Raw genomic sequence first — 16,945 nt, 5'->3', positions numbered from 1 at the left:
GAGTTTGTATTCAAAAGCAAATTAATTCAGAAAGGAAAAAATAACTGAATATAAAGCAACTAGAACAATTGTAGGTAGATTTCCTTGGAAAACTTTTATTATATCATTCATACTGAGGTTTACAAAATGTGTCACCTACAGTTTAATAAATATTGACTTTAGTTCTAGTAGGGTGAATTATTCTTTGGGGACCAAAGAGCATTTAGGAGGTGATGTTCTCTTGACTGTTTGCCTGGTTGTCTTGGGTATTGAACATGTCATGGATTGTAAATACTAGGATTCAGAGTCTGGCAGATGAGTTGTCCCTGACACATACCTTCTCTGCTAACTGTAACAACAGTAAGTGTGATGGTCAAGGTTGTGTATCAACTTGGCTGGGCCATGATTCTCAGTGGTTTGGCAGTTGTGATGCAGCTTGGCAGTCTTATGGTGATATGATCACTTCCACGATGAGATTTGATATAATGTGATCACCTCCTTACTAGGGTCTGCTATGAGTAAGAGGTTGGTCAGGTGGCCTGCACTGAATAGAAGTGGACATTCTGGCAAGGTTCCTGGTCTTTTGCTGGCTTTATATCCTGCAGCTGGCTCCTGTTCGTCTAACCTCCAGTTCTTTGTACTCGAGCTAGCAGCTTACCTTTGGTTCTCCCTGCTGATCTTGGAATCCATCAATCTTTACAGCCTGTGAACAAGAGCCCTGCTCTCTGCCCGGCCAAAGTTGGGTTCTCCAGCCCCTGCGGCTACATAAATCAGGAGAACCAAGCCTCTATCCTGACCCATGGACTTGGAATTTTCCAGCTTCTACAAATGTGTGAGCCGTTTCCTTGATGTAAATTTCTGTCTCTGTATATATTTGTAAGCCTTACTGGTTTTCATTCTCTAGAGAACCCAGCCTAAGACAGTAACCAAAACATCAACTGCAACCATAGGTACAACCTGGGAAGGCACCACTTGCAGTATGCTTACCTGGAGGTGGGTGATGGGCTGAGTGTTTTCATATATCATCTCACTTAATTATTACTCCAGCCTTAGAGTTAGGCTTTACTAAACCAGATTTATAGATGAACACCCTGTAGCTTACAGCAGAGTGTAAACAGCTAAGACCACATGCTGGGAAGCGGTAGAGCTGGGATTTGGCTTCTTGACCCAGGTCAGCCTCAATGTCCAGTTTAAAGATTATGGACATTCTGAATTTCTTCTTTGATGCATGGAGGGGAGGTAAATGTTTCACCTGCAATTGGCATAGCAATTGTTCGCTTTTGAAAAATGGTATTGATGCAGGTAAAGATTACTTTGTAGCTGAAAAAGAAAAGATTAAATGATTCAGAGCTGACATTTCATTTGCTAGCAATAGAGGAAATGTTACCAAATCTGAGAAATACAGTGGCATCGTAATTGACTGAATTCACCAAGGTATTTCAGTTTTCTATAGTGTTTTCATTTGTGGAAATAAAGGCCACTCAAGAACAAGCAAAAGCGCTTTATTCAGAGCTGGCTATGACAGAGGAGTCAGCCACCATCACTTGTATTTTACAGAGACTCAGAGGCAGGCAGTGGAAAGAGAAAGTTTAATTGTGGAAAAAAAAAAAGGAAGGCTGCTTAGGGTGTGGTCTTATTGGAGGTTGTTCGCATGGGAAGCTGGAGGAAGGCTAAGGAGAAGCAGGGCAACCTATATAATTGGTTTGGGGAGTATGTTTCTCTGATTCCGAGTTGTGAGTGAAGGCAAAAAATTGGGGAAGCTGGCAGTTGTTGACCAAGTCCTGACCATTTGAGTGCTGATTACTGCAGAATCTGGTTTGTAGAACTACCTCATAGGGTTTCCAAAGAGCAACTGGTAGATTTGAACTGCTGACCTTTTGGTTATCAGCCAAGCTCTTAACCAGTCTGCCACCAGTTCCAAATTGTAACTATCTACAAGAGTAGACTTGACAGCAACTGGTACCTACCTTAAAGGCCCATGCAGGTAGGGGTGCTACCTTTCTGTTAGTTACATTTCAAAGAAATGGATCCTAGGTTCTTGAGAAAACCTTCCTGGGTTGTAAAACTGGCAAGTTTACTTAGGCATTTAAAAGAATATATATGCATTTTTTAAAGGAGCCCTGGTGGTGAAGTGGTTAAGAGCTTGGCAGTGAACCAAAATGTCCTTGGCAGTTCAAATCCTCCAGCCAGTCCTTGGAAAGGCTTTAGGGCAGTTCTACTCTGTCAGTATGGGGCCACTGAGAATTTACAATTGCAAGCGTTCTGAAGAAATGTAAAAAAAAAAAAAAGAGAGACTGGTACTCTTCTTTTTTGCACAGGGGTGAGCAGGAATATGTGTCCTTTTTTACCCCCCCTTCTTTTTGATTTGTATTCACCCTTACAGTTAGTAAGCATGATGCAGTGTTTAAAAAGCAAAATAACAATAACTAGGCAACTGTCATTCTTGATTGAATTAATTACTCATGTCTTTCTCATACCTGGCCTACTCCATGCATTTGTGTCAGTTGCAGGCCCCAGGCATCCAGGAGAGTTAGTCATTCCCCTGAAAGAGAGTCTTAGAAAGCAGTAACTCTGTTTGCTCCCTAATTTCATTACTGTTAAATAATGGAGACTCTGTATTCTGCTTTCTGTGTCATATAGCTTAATTTGCGAGCTTAAGATGTACAGAATTTGGTAAATCACCCCCAGAACACTACAGTATATTTTTACATAGAATTAAGATAATTTTAACTCTTTTCAGTAGATTTCAAAAAGAGCTTAGAGATAGAGCCCTTAGGTCTTGTTTTCAGAAAATAAACTGATAGGTCCCTTGGGTGGGACTACATTTATCTCTTAAAATGCAACATTACAGTTAGTGGTGTTATAACTTTTCTGCAGCATCTGGTGAAAACAAGATAATAAATCAGATTAAGACTATGTTGCAGTGATTACAAAAAAAGGAAATATAAAACTTCAAGGGCAGAAACTTGGGCCTTTGACTCTGAAATCCTAAGGAAGAACTAGAGCTTATCAAACATTTGACCTATTAGGAAACTGTTGTTCCATGAAATCTACTGTCAAAGAGAGAAACTGAGAGCAGATATCTTATATTGATTTTAGGATTTCCTTATGCACAAAACTAAATATTCACTATGAGGAAGTTCCTGACCAGGATTGATCCTGCCAGCTACTTTTGTTTAACCAAAGTTGCTAGTCTTTTCTTTCCTGTTCAAAGCCTGGCTTGCTGAATTTGACTTTCAAAAGATATGGTTGGGTGGAGGGCCAGAGGACAATCTTCTTACCTGATGTCAGTTGATCTCAATAAAAGAGGGAGGGAAGGGTTCAGTCACTCATGTTAATATTAGCCACTGGTTGAGCTTCTAAATTTCCTTTTTTTTTTTTTTTTTCATTTTTTAGCCTCACTGTACCTAGCTTCTTTGGACCATTGCTTTTTCTGGAATCAAAATGGTATCCCTATATCAGAACAATTAGGCCAGATAAAGAAATAAAGCGTATCCAGACTGGTAGGGTAGTAGTGAAAGTTTCTGTATTTGCAGATGATATGATCTTATACACAGAAAACCCTAAAGAATCCTCAAGAAAACTACTGAAACTAATAGAAGAGTTTAGCAGGGTATCAGGGTACAAGATAAACACACAAAAATCAGTTGGAACCTGGAAGGCATTATGCTGAGCGAAATCAGTCAGAGGCAAAAGGACAAATATTGTATAAGACCACTATTATAAGATCTTGAGAAATAGTATAAACTGAGAAGAACACATACTTTTGTGGTTACGAGGGGGGAGGCAGGGAGGGAGGGAGAGGGTTTTTTACTGATTAATTAGCTGAAAAGAACTGCTTTAGGTGAAGGGAAGGACAACACTGAATACATGGAAGGTCAGCTCAACTGCACTGGACTGGACCAAAAGCAAAGAAGTTTCCGGGATAAACTGAATACTTCAAAGGTCAGCGGAGCAAGGGCGGGGGTTTGGGAACCATGGTTTAAGGGGACTTCTAAGTCAATTGGCAAAATAATTCTATTATGAAAACATTCTGCATCCCACTTTGAAATGTGGCATCTGGGGTCTTAAAAGCTAACAAGCGGCCATCTAAGATGCATCAATTGGTCTCAACCCACCTGGAGCAAAGGAGAATGAAGAACACCAAGGTCACACGACAACTAAGAGCCCAAGAGACAGAGAGGGCCACATGAACCAGAGACCTACATTATCCTGAGACCAGAAGAACTAATTGGTGCCCGGCCACAATCGATGACTGCCCTGACAGGGGGCACAATAGAGAACCCCTGAGGGAGCAGGAGATCAGTGGGATGCAGACCCCAAATTCTCATAAAAAGACCAGACTTAATGGTCTGGATGTGACTAGAGGAATCCCGGCGGTCATGGTCCCCAAACCTTCTGTTGGCACAGGACGGGAACCATCCCCAAAGACAATTCATCAGACATGATAGGGACTGGACAGTGGGTGGGCGAGAAATGCTGATGAAGAGTGAGCTAATTATATCAGGTGGACACTTGAGACTGTGTTGGCATCTCCTGTCTGGAGGGGGGATGGAAGGATAGAGTTGGAGGCTGCCAAAGCCCTCACGAAAGGACAGACTGGAAGGGCTGACTCATTAGGGGGAGAGCAAGCGGGAGTAAGGAGTAAGATGTATATTAACTTATATGTGACAGACTGACTTGATTTGTAAACGTTCACCTGAAGCTCAACAAAAGTTAAAAAAAAAAAATCAGTTGGATTCCTCTATACCAACAGAAAAAGAACATTGAAGAGGAAATCACCAAATCAATACCATTTACAGTAGTACCCAAGAAGACAGAACCCTTAGGAATAACTCTTAACAGAGATGTAAAAGACCTATATAGAGAAAACTACAAGGTACTGCTCTAAGAAACCAAGAGACCTACATAAGTGGAAAAACATACCTTGCTCATGGACAAGAGGACTCAACATTGTAGAAATGTCTGTTCTACCAAAATTGATCTATAAATACAATGCAATTCTGATCCAAATTCTAACAACATTTTTTAATGAGATGGAAAAACAAATCACCAACTTCATATGGAAAGGAGAGAGGCCCTATATAAGTAAAGCATTACTGAAAAAGAAGAACAAAGTGGGAGGCCTCACACTACGTGTTTTTAGGACCTCTTATACCGCCACAGTAGTCAGAACAGCCTAATCCTGGTACAACAACAGGTTCATAGACCAATGGAACAGAATTGAGAATCCAGACATAAATCCATCCACATATGAACAGCTGATATTTGACTAAAGCCCAAAGTCAGTTAAATAGGGAAAAACAGTCTGTTTAACAAATGGTGCTGGCATAACTGGATATCCATCTGCAAAAAAATGACACAAAACCCATACCTCACACCGTGCACAAAAATTAATTCAAAATGGATCAAAGACATAAATATAAAATCTAAAATGATAAAGATCATTGAAGAAAAAGTAGGGACAACACTAAAAAAAAAAACACTAGGAGCCTTAAAAAATGGCATAAACAGTATTCAAAACAGCACTAACAGTGCACAAACACCAGAAGAGAAACTAGATCACTGGGAGCTCTTAAAAATCAAACACATATTCTCATCCCAAGCCTTCACCAAAAGAGCGAAAAGATTACCTTGTTGTTGTTGTTGTTAGGTGCCCTTGAGTCAGTTCCGACTCATAGCGACCCTATGCACAACAGAACCAAACACTGCCGGGTCCTGTGGCATCCTTACAGTCATTGTTATGCTTGAGCTCATTGTTGCAGCCACTGTGTCAATCCACCTCATTGAGGGTCTTCCTCTTTTCCGCTGACCCTGTACTGTGCCAAGCGTGATGTCCTTCTCCAGAGACTGATCCCTCCGGAAGCATCAAAAGAAGATGTGAGGAAGACGCAGAGTCACTATACCCAAAAGAATTGGTGGGTGTTCAACCATTTCAGGAGAGAGCATGTGATCAGGAATCGATGGTATTGCAGGAAGCTGTCCAAGCTGCACTGAAGGAATCAGTGAAAAACAAGGCTTCAGCAATTGATGGAATACCAATTGAGATGTTTCAACAAAGGGATGCAGCACTGAAGTGCTCACACATCTGTGCCACGAGGACAGCTACCCAGCCAACGAAGTGGAAGAGTTCCATATTTGTGCCCATTTCAAAGAGTGTTGGGCCAACAGAATGCAGAAATTATCAAACAATATCATTAATATCATACACAAGTAAAATTTTCTGAAGATCATTTAAAAGCGATTGCAGCAGTACAGTGACAGGAAATTGCGAGAAATTAAAGCTGTATTCAGAAGAGGACATAGAATGAGAGATATCGTTGCTGACGTCAGATGGATGTTGGCTGAAAGCAGAGAATACCAGCAAGATGTTTACCTCTGTTTTATTGACTATGCAAAAACGTTCGACTGTGTGGATCGTAACAAATTATGGACATTGTGAAGAATGGGACTTCCAGAACACTTAATTGTGCTTATGAGAACCAAGAGGCAGTCATTCAAAGAGAGCGAGGGTATCCTTTGTGGTTTAAAATCAGTAAAGGGGTGCATCAGAATTGTATCCTTTCATGAATTTGTATGCTAAGCAAATACTTCTAGAAGCTGGACTGTATGAAGATCTCCACATCAGGATTGAAGGAAGATTCATGAACATCTTGTGTTATCCAGATGACACCACCTTGCCTGCTGAAATGGAAGAGGACTTAAAGCACTTACTGATGAATATCAAAGATTACAGCTTTCAGTATGGATTACAGCTCAACATAAAGAAAACAGAAGTTCTTACAACTGGACCAGTAAGCAACATCATGATAAGCTAAGGACGTACTGATGCTGTCAAGGATTTTGTTTCACTTGGGTCCAAAGTCAATGCCCATGGATGCACTGGTCAAGAAATCAAACGACATATTACATTGGGCAAGTCTGCTGCAAAAAATCTCTTTAAAGGGTTAAAAAGCAAAGATATCGCCTTAAAGACTAAGGTTTGCCTAATGAAAGCCATGGTATTTTCAGTCAACTCATATGCATGAGAAAGCTAGACAATGAGTAAGGAAGACCAAAGAAGAATAAATGCCTTTGAATCATTGTGTTTGCAAAGAATATTGAATATACCATGTACTGTCAGAATATGAGCAAATCTGTCTTGGAAGTACAGCTTGAATGCGCCTTAGAAGTGAGGATGGTGAGACTTCATCTCACGTACTTTGGACATGTTATCATGAGAGACCAGTCCTTGGAGAAGGACATGATGCTTGGTAAAGCAGAGGAATAGCCAAAAGGAGGAATACCCTCAAAGAAGTAGATTGACACAGTGGCTGCAAGGATGGGCTCAAACATAACAATTGTGAGGATGGTACAGGGTCATGCAGTGTTTATTCTCTTGTACCTAGGGCTCTGTTGTACTTATTTGACAGTTCCTAATAACAACAACATGAGAGATACCAAAAAACAGCAACAACTTGGATGGCCCAAGTTTAACAACTCTTACAACGGCCCAAGGCTGTGCTTTAGATCTCATTGGAGAAGATATGGTTGGACCCCACTGGATGGCAGAGAAACTCTCTGGATTTCTGTGGCCAGATCTGGACTACAGTTGCCAGGCAAGCAGGAAACACCATCTGCGTCACAGGTGGCCTGATGCTAGCGTGTGAGAACACAGAAAGAGCTGTTGCATCAAAATCCCACTCACCAATGGGGAGGTGGTACCTGGAGAGGGCCACAGTGAGGTGGCCACCAGAATGGGACCAGGTCTGCAAGCTTGCCAAGGAACTACCTTGCCCTGGGCACAGCTGGGGAAGAATCCCTTGGAGAGTGGTACAACAGGGCAAGAAGAGAACAAAATAGAAGCAATGTCTGCTCACCACAAGATCAACAGAATGCTCACGAAACAAGAAAAAAAAAAGCTTAAACAGTTCAGTCTATTATCACAGAGGAGGCTATAAAAGGGTAGATTTAGAGCTGAAAGGCAGTAAGTTGCTAGTGGCATGATGACAGTCTAATTCTGGCCAAAGCAGAACTGTTTTGAGAATGAAGTTGGTTGTTGTTATTAAATATTACAGAATAACAGGCATGAACCAAGATTGTCTCAGTAAAATTGGGATGTACAATCCCCATAATTATGGCGGACCAGTAGAGTAGTCACAATGATGTTTTGGCTTATTACAGTCTCTGAGTGTGACTTTGTTGTAAGATTGATCCACTTCCAAAAGAGAGAAAAACAGTCGCCATTGAGTTGATTTCAGCCCAACTGTGTCAGACTAGAGCTGTGTTCCGTAGGGTTTTCAATGCCTGATATTTTGAAAGTAGGTTGCCAGGCCTTTCTTCTGAGGTGCCTCTGGATGGACTCAAACCACCAGCCTTTTAATGAGCAGCTGATCATGTTAACCGTTTACACCACCCAGTGACTCCATTTACAAAATAGAAGCATTTATTACATATTCCAAGTATCCCCCATTTACTTTCTTTACTTCTTTTCAGTCTGAACTTTGTTGTGAAGTGTTTCTGAAAGACTTCCACAGCAGTGTGTTGTTCACAGGTCTGTGGCGTTTTTATCACTAGTGCCAACTATTAAGGCTAGCTGAAAATCAAATTCTTTTACATTCACTTTTACGGAATCTTTGTGCTGTTCGATAGCATGCTTGCACCGCAGACTTGGAGATGCTGCCTTAAGTTTATAATTCCCGTATCTCCCTGTGTGAAACATTGCTCGGGCAGAGAACCTGTGATAGCACAGTGATGACCTCCTACTTGATGATCCATTTCTGGTACAATGACACATAATGACAACCTTTCTATTACCCTCAAAGGTATTTCATACTACTGACTTCCTCAATAGTATTGGATACTTTCCACTAACTCAGCAGTAGCTAGTCTTTTTACCACTTGCGATTTCAGTATCAAAGGCCACAGATGAACGATTTTCTGCCATTTTACTCTAAGGCCTTTTTAGAATCTCTTGCCTATTGAACTTCATAGATAAGATTTTAAGTTTTTTTTTTCCTAATATTTCATAACTTTTTCTTGTGGCTACTGAATTTGATTTAGTTTAGTTTCTAACAGAAATAGGCAATTGATTTAATAGTTTAAGGAATCATCACTTAGAGAAAGGGAGATTAGCAGAAAGAGAATAATCATTCTATTTAAATATTTGTGGACTTAAAATCCTTTCACTAGGTACCTAATGTTTTTAATTATTGAGTGCTCTAAAGTAAAGTCATTTATAAAGAAATACCATGGTTCTTTTAAATATTCCATTCATAAATTTATTTAAACAAATTGAACTGTGCTGTTAAGGAGCCCCGGTTGTAAAGTGGTTAAGAGCTTGGCTGCTAACCAGAAGGTCAGTTTGAATCCACCAATGGCTCCTTGGAAACCCTATGGGACAGTTCTGCTCTGTGCTGTAGGGTCACTATGAGTCAGAGTCAACTTGACAGCAAAGAGTTTTTTTTTTTTTGGTTTATTACCACATAAAGTAAGAAAAATAATAAATGAACAAACAAAAGATTTCAGAGTTTAAACAGTTTCTTTAATATAGTATTAAATTTGAAACTTCAGTGTCTCAGAGAGGGAAGTATATGACATTTCAAGGTGCTCAGCAATAGAGCTGCATATGAGGCAGGCCTTTCCTGGTTTCAGACATGCACTTATGGAGAATACAAAGCATTATAGGGATATCGCCTCTATCATTAAAAGAAAATGAAAAAAAGAGCATGCTTACCTTTTGTGGAAAGCCTTAGGATTAAAACCAGCTGGGATTATGCTGGAGTTGCAAAGATGCTGAATCTTCGTTTCCAGTTCTCCGAAATTTTAACAGTGATTGACAACGTAAAGGCAAAGAACACAATGTGTAAATCCAAACTTCATAAAATTATTATTCAATTTGATAAAGAAAAGATGCTTATCAAGTAACCCCGAATCCCTAAATATAAATATCAATGATATACAATAATTACATAATTATTTTTAAATAATTGGGAAAATTATGAAAATATTAAAAAATAATGCTTCCAATGTTAATATACAGTCATAAAGATTTCACAAAATCAGGCAATGTAAGGTTGCTATGAGTCAGCAACTATCAACATCAACAATACTCATAGAAATACAGCATACTTCTGTGACTTATAAAATGGATTAAACAAAAAAGTTAAAGTTTCACCGTGTAAAATTTACTTCAGGATTTTTGACATTAAACAATTCTGAATGACTAAAACATACATGATTAAAATAAAATATTTAAAGGAATGCCTTTCAGTTTAGTATTTGAGTAAGTAAATTCTTCATTGTGGTTTTAATGTTTGTTAATGTAACTCTTCTGCTCAAATACTTTCATTTATGCACAAAGGCATTGTACATTTTTTTAAGTATTCTTTCTTATGTCTTAAGGTGTATCTTCCTCATCTTTTATGTTTATGTTATGCAAAATGAACATATTTGCATACTATTCGTTTTCAAGTATGCAACTCTAAGACCCTACAATTAAGTTTTCTATAGGAGAACAGTAAAGGATGGTTGAAAATTTCACCTTCTGAATGATAACTAGTATTTTCTGATTCAGATCAAACTATTATTCTTGATCACTGCCCTCCTGAAAGGCTCAGGGTAACAAAGAAAAGCTATGTTTTATGTTAAATTAACTTTATGGCTACAATAGAATCTTTCAATCTTGAAAATAATCAAATGCCCATTTCCTTTTATTCATAAAGAAGTCTGTGATGTTTCTTTTTTCTTTTTTTTCCATCATATGCTATGTGATAACATTCTGGTGGGAGCTTTTTTTGTTGATATTATTAAGATTTTGATATTAAAAAATAATTCCTAAGAAAACTACTGAAACTAATACAAGAGTTCAGCAGAGTACCAGGATACAAGAGAAACACAAAAATCAGTTGGATTCCTCTATACCAATAAAGAGAACGTCCAAGAGGAAATCACCAAATCCACATCATTTACAATAGCCCCTGAGAAGTTAAAACACTTAGAGATAAATCTAACAAGGTACATAAAAGACCTATGCAAAGAAAACTACAGGACACTACTGCAAGAAACCAAAAGAGACCTATGTAAGCTGAAAAACATACCTTATTCCTGGATAGAAAGACTCAACATTGTAAAAATGTCTGTTCTACCAAAAGTGATCTGTACCCACGTGATCTATAGATGCAATGCAATTCCAGTCCAAATTCCAAGGACATTTTTTAATAAGACGGAGAAGCAAATCACCAACTTCACATGGAAGGGAAAGAGGCCCCAGATAAGTAAAGCATTACTGAAAAAGAAGAACAAAATGAGAGGCCTCATAGTACCTGATTTTAGAACATACTATATCACCACAGTAGTAAAAACAGCCTGGTACTGGTACAACAACAGATACATAGACCAATGAAGCAGAATTGAGAATCCGGGCATAAATCCATCCACATATGAGCAGCTAATATTTGACTAAATTCAGTTAAATGGGGAATAGACAGTCTGTTTAATAAATGGTGCTAGCATAACTGGATATCCATTTGCAAAAAAAATGAGACAAAACCAATACCTCGCACAAGCACAAAAATTAACTCAAGATGGATCAAAGACGTAAATATAAAATCTAAAATGACAAAGATCATGGAAGAAAAAATAGGGACAATGCTAGGAGCCCTAATACATGGCATAAATGGTATATAAAACATTACTAACTATGCACAAAACACCAGACAGAAACTAGATAACTGGGAGCTCCTAAAAATCAAACCACTATGCTCATCCAAAGACTTCACCAAAAGAGTAAAAAGATTATCTACAGGCTGGGAAGAAGTTTTTAGCTATGAGATTTGCGATCAGCATCTGATCTCTAGAATCTACATGATGCTGCAAAAACAACAATAAAAAGACAAAAAAAAAAAAAAAAACTCCACTTAAAAACGGACAAAGGATATGAACAGGCACTTCACCAAAGAAGACATTCAGGAAGCTAACAGATACATGAGGAAATGCTCAGGATCATTAGCCATTAGAGAAATGCAGGTCTAAATGACAATGAGATACCATCTCACTCCAATAAGGCTGGTATTAATCTAGAAAACACAAAATAATCAAAGTTGGAGAGGTTGTGGAGAGACTAGATCACTTATACACTGCTGGTGGGAATGTAAAATAGTACAACCACTTTGGAAATCAATTTGGCAGTTCCTTAAAAACTAGAAATACAACTACCATATGATCCAGCAATCTCATTCCTTGGAATTTATCCTAGAGAAATAAGAGCCTTCACACAAACAGGTATATGCACACCTGTGTTCATTGCAGCACTGTTTACAATAGGAAGAATATGGAAGTAACCAAAGTGTCTACCAATGGATAAATGGATAAATAAATTGTGGTATATTCATACAATGGCATGCTATAGAACGATAAAGAACAATGATGAATCCGTGAAACATCTTATTACATGGAGAAATCTGGAAGGCATTATGCTGACTGAAATTAGTCAGTTGCAAAAGAGCAAATATTGTATGAGACCATTGTTATAACAACTCAAATAGTTTAAACACCGAAGAAAATACTCTTTGATTATTATGATGATGGGGAGGGAAGGAGGGAGAGACATATTCACTAATTAGATAGTAGACAAGAGCTATTTTTGGTGAAGGGAAAGACAACACAGTACAGGAGAGGTTAGCACAACTGGACTAAACCAAAAGCAGAGAAGTTTCCAGAATATGCTTTGAAGGCCAGAATAGCAGGAGCCGGTATCTGGGGGCCATGGTTTCAGGGGACATCTAGGTCAATTGGCGTAACAAAATTATTAAAACATTCTGCGTCCCACTTTAGTGAGTGGTGTCTGTGGTCTTAAACACTAGCAAGCAGCCATCTAAGATGCATCATTTGGTTTCATCCCACCTGGAACAAAGGAGAATGAAGAACACCAAAGGCACAAGTTCATTATGAGCCCAAGAGACAACGCCACATCAACCAGAAACTACAGCCTGAGACCAGAAGAACTAGATAGTGCCCCGTTACAATCAATGACTGCCCTGACAGGGAACACAACAGAAAATCCCTGATGGAGCAGGAGAACAGTGGGATGCAGACCTCAAATTCTCATAAAAAGACCTGACGTAATGGCGTGACTGAAGCTAGAAGGATCCCAGAGGGCATTGTCCCCAGACCTTCTGTTAGCCCAATACTGGAACCATTCCCAAAGCCAACTCTTCAGATAGGGATTGGGCTGCACTGTAAGACAGAAAATGATACTGGTGAGGAGTGAGCTTCTTAGCTCAAGTAGACACACGAGATTATGTTGGCAGCTCCTGTCTGGAGGGGAGATGAGAAGGCAGAGGGGGACAGGAGCTGGCTGAATGGACATGGGGGATACAGAGTGGAGAGGAGGAGTGTGCTGTCTCCTTAGGGGGAGAGCAACTAGGAGTACATGGCAAGGTGTATATAAATTTTTGTATGAGAGACTGACCTGATTTTTAAACTTTCACTTAAAGCACAATAAAATTTTTTTATTTTTATTTATATATTTATTTATATGATGGATTACATTAATTGTTTTTCTAATGTTGAACGTTCAGTGCATACTTGGTATGAATCCCACTTGGTCATGGTGAATTATCATTATTATTTTTGATACATTGCTGAATTTCATTGGCTAGAATTTTGTTGAGGATTTTTGCTTCTAAGTTCATGAAGGATGTAGGTATGTGATTTTCTTTTTTTTTTTTTTTGTGGTATCTTTACCCAGGTTTGGTATCAGGGTTATTCTGGCTTCATAGAATGAGTTTGGCAGTATTCCATCATTTTCTATGCTCTGAAATGCCTTTAGTAGTAGTGGTGTTAACTCTTCTTTGAAAGTGTGGTAGAATTCTCCAGTGAAGCCATTCGGGCCAGGGCTTTTTTTTTTTTTATTGGGAGTTTTTTAATTATGTTTTCAATCTCTACTTTTGTTATGGGTTTATTTAGTTGTTCTTCCTCTGTTTGTGTTAGTTTAGGTAGATAGTGTGTTTCTAGAAATTCATCCATTTCTTCTAGGTTTTCAAATTTGTTAGAGTACAATTTTTTGTAGTAATCTGGTATGATTCTTTTCATTTCAGTTGGGTCTGTTGTGATATCACCCATCTAACTTCTTATTTGGGTTATTTGCTTCCTCTCCTGATTTTCTTTTGTCAGTTTGGCAGCGGTTTATCAATTTTGTTATTTTTTTTTCAAAGAACCAGCTTCTGGACTTCTTAACTCTTTGAATTGTTTTTCTGTTCTCTATTTCGCTTAATTCTGCTCAAATTTTTATCATTTGCTTTCTTCTGGTGCCTGAGGGTTTCTTTTGTTGCTCCCCTTCTATTTGTTCAAGTTGTAGTGATAAATCTTTGGTTTTGGCCCTTCCTTCTTTTTGTATGTGTGCATTTATTGATATAAATTGACCTCTGAGCACTGCTTTCGCTGTGTCCCAAAAATTCTGATAGGAAGTGTTTTCACCCTCATCGGATTTTATGAATTTCTTTATTCCATCCTTAACGTCTTCTATAATCCAGTCATTTTTGAGTAAGGTGTTGTTCAGTTTCCAAGGGTTTCCTTTCTTTTTCCTGCTTTTTCTGTTATTGATTTCTGCTTTTATGGCCTTATGTTCAGAGAAGATGCTTTGTAATATTTCGATGTTTTGGATCCTGCTCAGGCTTGCTTTCTGACTTAATATGTAGTCTATTCTAGAGTATGTTCCATGCGTGCTGGAAAAGAAACTTAACTTGGCTGCTGTTCGGTGGAGTGTTCTGTGTATGTCTATGAGGTCAAGTTGGTTGATTGTGGCATTTAGATCTTCTGTGTCTTTATTGAGATTCTTTCTGGATGTTCTATTCTTCACTGAAAGTGATGTGTTAAAGTCTCCTACTTTATTGTGGAGTTGTCTATCTCACTTTTAGTGCTGTCGTTAGAGTTTTTTTTATGTATCTTGAATCTCTGTTTTTGGGTGCATCAATATTTAATATGGTTATATCATCCTGGCATAATTTCCCTTTCATTATATAGTGTTCTTCCTTATCCTTTGTTGAGGATTTAACTTTAATGTTTATTTTGTTGGAAATTAATATTGCCACTCCTTCTAATTTTTGAGCGTTGTTTACTTGTTGGATGTGGAATACATGGAGAAAGGCAGGCAAGGTGTGTGCTGATGAGATAACATGCTGGAGACCAGATTTGGGTCACCAGACCTAGGGATGACCTCTTGCAGGTATGTGGGAGTGTTTTCTGCCCAGTCCATTTGGGGGAGTTTTTTGGTACCACGGATCAGCAGAAGGACTGGTCGCTAGAGGGGCTCCTGTCTGCCCAGAAGCTATACCTGGCCAGGGTCAGACCCTGGTGTAGCTCCCACAACAACCACCACCAGGCTCTAAGATCATCCAGATGGACTACCTGATAATCTCTGCCCATGGGCAGACAAGACACCGAGAGGCCGTCCCTCTTTTGCCTCTTGGCTCTCTTTCCGGCTCTACTAGTTGTGGTGTTTTTCAGGGGTACAAGTTAGAGATATTGCAGAACCGACACATACAAAGAGAGACGGAGAGAGAATAAATGCTGAGTGGGGATACCTTGCCTACTGATGTCCTGAATTAAGTGGAAAACAGGTACCTGGCCTGCGCACCCAGTGCTTTGAATGTGTCCTCATCAGGGGCTCTCATCCTCAAAACCTTTCCGTCAGTGTGCTGACTTCCTGTGGCCACAGCCAGAAGCGGCAGCTGAGACTCATAGGCCTAAATGAATAACCCTGTGGAAAAGGACAGGTGTGCCATATCTCTCCTACTGGGTCAGTACTTCTGACCAGGCCCCATCAGAGGCTATTCCCACTGCTTCCAGAGGCTGTCCCCATAGTGATGGTAAATAAGCTTTAACCCTGCCCACCCAACAGTCGCCTGACCTACCTGGCCTGCTGACCCTCACCCAGACTTCTGATTTTATAAAGAGTATTGTGGCCTGGGCCCACATGTAATCATCTGGGATGAAGCATTGGGGCCATTGACTGGGGCAGAAGACAGTCAAGATCAGCCTGAGCCTTGAAATCTAGAGACCCGTGACACTGCTGTCAGTGTTAAATGTTCGCTTCTACACTCAGGTAGTCATAGTGGGTGGAATCAGATTGATGAGAGGACAAATGTCGTTGAAGTACTATCATTCACGGAGGCCTGGGCCAAAGGCCAGCGACGATTCCACATGTTGTGGAGCCCAAGATCCACTCGGACTAGGACCTGGGCTCCGTCGTGTACATACGACACAGCTCATCCATATCCCCACATCCACAATCCACTGGCCTCCTGGAGCCCTAGCTTCCAGGATTTCCAGCCTTGGCTTCTAAGATCTCACACATATGCAGTGTGCCACCGGAGGCTGTGGCCCATCAGATGGCAAAAATATGAAAATGGCTGTTTTCACATGACTGCTTGTTCTGTCTTTGGCTGAGTGGTATGCTGTTGTTCCTAGGTGGATGTGGTATTCATGGAGAAAGGCAGAGTTGGTGTGTGTGTGTAAGGTGTGCTGAGAAGATGACCTGGTGGAGACCTGATTAAGATCTCCATACCCAGGAGAGGCCTCTTGCACATACGTTTCTCTGTTTTCTGCCTAGTCTGCTTGGCATGGTTTTTCAATACACTGTGTTAGTTGTAGGGGTAGTTGTCAGAGGGGCTTCCATCTGCCTGGAAGCTTCAGCTGTCAGGGTCCACCCCTGGTGTAGCTAAGACATCAATCATGAGACTCTAAGTCCATCCAGTTGGACTACCTGCTATTCCCTGCCCATGGACAGCCAATTGAGCCAGAGGTCTTACACTTTTATCTCTAGTCCCTCCGTCTGGTTCTCCTAGTTGTAATGCTTCTCAGGGGTACAACTTGGAGATGTCACAGAACCAATGCATATAGAGAGAGAGAATGAGAGAATAGAAGCTGAGTGGGGATATGTTGCCTACTGATGTCCTGAAGTAAGTGGAAAACAGGTAACTGGCCT

The 16,945-nt window shown here is 39.8% G+C and overlaps 1 protein-coding gene and 1 pseudogene across 2 annotated transcripts in view; both read right to left on the bottom strand.

The window, feature by feature from the left end:
* Positions 1-16,945, bottom strand: part of LOC126061817 (NUT family member 2G-like) — a 432,103-nt gene that overhangs the window by 29,906 nt on the left and 385,252 nt on the right. The gene's annotated exons all lie outside the window — the stretch shown is intronic.
* LOC126061699 (CCR4-NOT transcription complex subunit 11-like) overlaps positions 1-16,945 on the bottom strand; it is a 232,206-nt pseudogene that overhangs the window by 89,593 nt on the left and 125,668 nt on the right.

Source organism: Elephas maximus, chromosome 18, assembly GCF_024166365.1.
Source record: "Elephas maximus indicus isolate mEleMax1 chromosome 18, mEleMax1 primary haplotype, whole genome shotgun sequence".
Lineage (NCBI taxonomy): Eukaryota > Metazoa > Chordata > Mammalia > Proboscidea > Elephantidae > Elephas > Elephas maximus.
The sequence above is the reverse complement of the archived record's forward strand: the minus strand, read 5'-3'. Positions and strand labels throughout refer to the sequence as shown.